This window comes from Octodon degus, unplaced genomic scaffold, assembly GCF_000260255.1.
Source record: "Octodon degus isolate 3935 unplaced genomic scaffold, OctDeg1.0 scaffold00145, whole genome shotgun sequence".
Lineage (NCBI taxonomy): Eukaryota > Metazoa > Chordata > Mammalia > Rodentia > Octodontidae > Octodon > Octodon degus.
The window spans coordinates 1,181,314-1,186,445 of NW_004524721.1; the positions used below are offsets into that span (position 1 = coordinate 1,181,314).

At 33.5% G+C, this 5,132-nt stretch overlaps 1 pseudogene; it reads left to right on the top strand.

Moving 5' to 3' along the window:
* The first annotated feature begins 2,103 nt into the window (after window positions 1-2,103).
* LOC101573264 lies at window positions 2,104-2,631 on the top strand (annotated as a pseudogene).
* The last annotated feature ends 2,501 nt before the right edge of the window (window positions 2,632-5,132 follow it).

Below are 5,132 nucleotides of genomic sequence, written 5' to 3' on the forward strand. Positions count from 1 at the left end.
GTGTGGACAAAATGTTTTATACATTTGGAAAAGTACCTCAAATGCTACTGTATCAAAAATGGCTGTGTCTCTGTTATAGTATACATGTTTAACTTTTGTAAAACACTGTCAAATTGTCTTCCATCATGACTATCCCATTTTGCAATAAGAAGAAGAAATAATAAGAGTTCCAGATACTCCGCTTGCTCTCCTGCATTTGTTCTTAACAATGTCTTTGCTTTAGGGTATTCTAATAGATTAGCAGTGCTATCCCATTGCCATTTCAATTTGTATTTGTTTATTCTCTTATGATGTTGAAATTCTTTTCATGCAATTATTTGCTATGCGTTTATCATCATGAAGGAGGTGTTGGTACAGGTAGTTTTCTCCTTTTGTTGGGCTGCTTACTTTCTCAAAGTTAAGCTTAACAATTCACTATATATTTTTTAAAACATGAGCTTTACAGATGCATTGCCATAAATTTTCTTTTAGGCTTTATATTTTCAGTCTCCTATCAGCAGCACCTTCTACAAAGTAAAAGATTTTAATTTTAAGGAAGTTCAACTTTATTTCTTCTCTCATGTTTCTTTTTTTTTTTTTTTTTTTTTTTTTGTATTTTAGAGAGGGGTCTAGAGACTGTTCAGGATCTCACTACTAGATCGGGTTTGTAGCAATTTGCCTGTTTACAGCCTCCCAAGAGTGGGGGCGTGGGCACAGCAGGCCCCCGGATGACTCCTGCTTTTGATGTTATATATGAAAATTTATCATAAAACTCATAGTCACTTATATTTTTCCCATATTATTTTCCATAAGCCTTATGGTATTATATTTTACATTTAGGTCTACAATTTATTTTTGTGAAATTTTTGTCTATGTAAACATATTCTTTATGGATGACTTTTTTCTCTAGCTCATAAATAATACTTGAAGGACTGTTATTGTTTTGCTTTTTAATATTTTCTGAAGAATTAATCAATTTTAATGATATTGTGAATTCTTGGCCAGTCAATATTTTTACTTTCAGGTTATGTAATAGTTTTTTGATTTAATATTAGAAGACTAATAATCAAATTTTACATAATATATTATATATTAATTAATCCAACCAATCTTATATTTAATCGGACCTAATACATAAAGTAATGTTTGACAAAATTGTGAAGTATATTGTCTGGTTTGATTATTTTACCTCCTAAAACCATTACTTCTCTTCAGATATCTTGACATTTCACAAAGTAATAACCCAGATCTACTCATATTGACTCACTATAAGTTTCTACTGCTAGCGATTTCTTATGAGTGTGATGTTACTAGCTCTTTACTCATAGAACATAGGTTCATAAAATTTATTTTCTCTGTCCAATTTTTAAAGTCTATAGATATTTTATTCATAATAATGAAATATTTATTGAAATACTAAGTAGCTTTTAATTTAGTAATTATTTTATATGCTTATGTATTTTATCATGACATAATTATATTATGCAGATTATATTGTTATACTTTTAGTATGAATAACTACCCTAATCTTAAAAGAATATGTAATTTATCCAGGATTACATAATTAACTAGCACCAGAGTTAGATTGTGTCTGGTCTTGCTGGCTCCAAGTTTCTTGATCAGAAGCTTTGAAATATCATCAAAAGGAATAAGGGAAACTTTATGAATAACATTTCACACAGAGAGACAGTTTTAATGCTAAAAATTCTTAAAATTTGGGAACTAAATAAAAGAGAGTTGTCAATCATCACCCATCTACTTTTGTAAATTAAATACCTTCAATTGTCTTTTCAAAGAATGGAAAGTACTTATACAGTGAGATTGTATGAATAAAGTTTGTCATTCTTCACCTCAGGAAATAGAATTTGTAGGAGTAGATTGTCTGATAAGTGTACCAATCTTTTCAAATCTATTGCAGTCACGTGCTAGTGTATTCCTGAAATGTTATGGTTGTTTATGAGAAATATATTCTTTAAAATAGGCATTGATTACCATCAGACACTTTGCTCTATATTTTTATATAAAAATAAAACAAAATAGTTAACGCTATTTTCTCAACTTTTAGAAAAACACATTTAATTCCTTTTTTTTTTTTTTTTTACGGAACCAGGGATGGTCATCGCAATGCCGAAGGCCAAAGGCAAAACTCAGAGGTAGAAATATGGTTGCAACATCAACCAAAAGCGTCAGAACTGGAATGCTCAATGGAAGGCAGATGGAGTGTTTCCATATCCGACATGCCTGGGACCACACCAAATCTGTACAACAGAACCTGGCAGAGATGGGTCTAGCCATGCACCCCAACAAGGCAGTTCAGGTCCATAAGAGAAAGGTGAAAGCCATGGAGGTGGACATAGAGGAGAGTCCCAAGGAGGGTGTATGGAAGCCCTATGTACTAAATAACCTGGAAGCAGAGGCCAGCCTCCTGGAATAGAAAGGCAATACCTTGTGTTCCGACCTCATTGACTACATGCACCACATGGTGGAAAACTATGGGGAGGACTACAAGGCCAAGGCCCGAGATGAAAAGAATTATTATCAAAGTACCCTGAAACAAATTCGGAATAAGATCAATGTCTATAAGTGTTTTACCCAGTGAAAGGGCAAGTCTTCCTTGATTCTTTGCAGAAGAATAAGATGGAAGTTGAATGATTTCAGGCTGAGGCCTCATTCTGGACCAAAGTAGCTGGAGCCAATGTGTAATACAAGGAGGGTGTGTGGCTTCAGAGGATGCTGATTAATACTGTGGAATCCATTTATACACAAATATACACATTTCTCTTGGGCAAAGAGCAGTCTTTGAGGCACTAATTGAATTTGTAGGGATCCCCTGCCTTTTGCTCTTGAGTGGTGGGATTACAGGTGTGTGCTACCATACCTAGGTGATATACTCTAGGTATAAATAGTGATCACATTTATTATAAGGAATTTGTATCTGCATATGCTATATCTTGATTTCTTTTTTTCCCATTTATTTTTTAAATTTATTTTTTTAATTTTATTTTAAAGAATAAAAACAGAAACAAAGCAAAAACAAAGAAACAGAGTGACATAGAACAATACATATGGTACAGAATTTCAAAACAAGAATAGAAAATTAACATTGGTTGCTATATTATCTATAAGCTCAGTTTTCATCTTATCCTTCTTTTCTCATTCTTCCTTTCTTTTCCATTCTTTCCATTCTCCCTCACTATTTCCCTTTCCTTGAAAACAGTTTTTTCCTGCTTCATAATATTTATTGTATGAGCATATTCTTATTTGTGTTTTTAGTTTCCATAATAGAGATAATGTGATATGTACACATATATTCCTGATTTATTTTACTTATGATTGTGGTCTCCAGGTCCATTCATTTAGCTATGTCTTAATTTTATCTTCATTTATGAATGAGTAATACTTCACTATATATTTTTTTAAAAACCACATCATTTTTATCCATTCATCAGTTGGTGGGCATTTGGGTTATTTCTAAGATTTAGTTACTACAAACTTCCACTAAAACCATGGTTGTGCATAGATTGCTGTGGTATGTTTTTATTTCCTCTGGGAAAATGTCCAGAAGTGGAATAGCTGGGTCAAACTGGAACAGTCATCCCAGTTTTTTAAGGAATCTCCACACTGATTTTCAGTGGTTGCACCAGTCTCTCACTAACAATAAAGAAGTATTCCTTTTACATTACCACTCCAGCAGTTGTTTTCTGGATAAACCATTCTTTCTGGAATAAGAAGAAATGTCAGTGTTGTTTCATTTGCATTTTTCTTATGAACAATGATGCTGAGCATTTTTATACACTTAATTTCATTTGCATTTATTCATCTGAGAGATGTGTATTCACCTCAGATGTACATTATTGGATATATATCCCTCTATTTAAATATAATTAATTTGACCCAATCTTCAGGCAGCTCTGTTCCTATGCCCTACCCAAGGCATGGGAAGAGATACTCAATACTACTGTCCCATGTTTCAATTCTAATATAAGAAGCAAAAGTAACCAACTCGGATGACCAAAGTGGTAAATGAATATGGCTTTATAAATTTTAGATGGCTTGTAGAATTTTCAGAAGGACTTAAGAACAATGCTTATAATTTACACAACTAGAAACAGAAAGACAAGCATGACACAGACAGGCTTGGCAAGGTACCCTTACCATTTTGCTGTGCCTCCAGCATAAAGAGACTTCCTGCTTCACATCACATAGATAAGAGGCTGCTTTAACTGTACATTGGACATGTTTTATGTCACTGTCAAAAACAGCAGCCTTCTAAGAAATGGGGTAGAAAAGGATTTTTAGTTACCACCGAAGAGCACCAAAACCTGTTTTCTTTATGAAGATTGTAATAATTTGTTTAACTTGAAGGGATATCTTCACATGCTGCCACCATTTAAGATTTTCAGCTATACTAGTGGCTTTCCTAATTTTGAATAGAATATCCTTCTGACCATCTTGTGGTTGGACCATTCAAAAATCCTTGCCACTTAGTTCTTTTCAGGTCCCATGAACAGGATGACATTGTTTTCTGTGAAAAATTTTAACTTTCTGAAGAATATTCAGATGTTTGTGCCTCATTCAGATTATACCATGACAAAAGGCAGAAGAGTTAGTGAAAGTGCAGGAACAGAGTGAAGACTACTAAGCAATCTAAAAGTATGAGTAATGTTTTTAACTGTCATGATTGAAAGGAATTGAAAGGAAAATATTTTCCAGATACCAAGGTTAACAGATGTTCTTAGTCTGGTTTATACCACATCAAACACAGCACTGCAAATAGAATACCATCTACAAGTTTAAGGGGATACACTGACACCTGCCACAGTCTGCATGCTTTATGCATGTGACAGTAAAGAAGACCATCACCCCTGTAGGAATAAGTCTTTACAAGCAGTGTAATGTATATCATTCCCACTGAGATATTGTGCTATTACTTGCTGACTCTGCCTGAGGTGACAATAGGCCAAATTGCGCCTGTCACTGACTTTTTTAAGCACATTAATTTTACAAAACAACAACAAAAAGAAAAACAATTGACACTCATAATTTTACTTCAGTGTTACATATTGCATGGCCTTTCAGCACTTCTTCATGTTCATATGCTTATCCTTTGCAAGTGATTTTGAGGATTCTTTCTTTCTTTCTTTCTTTCTTTC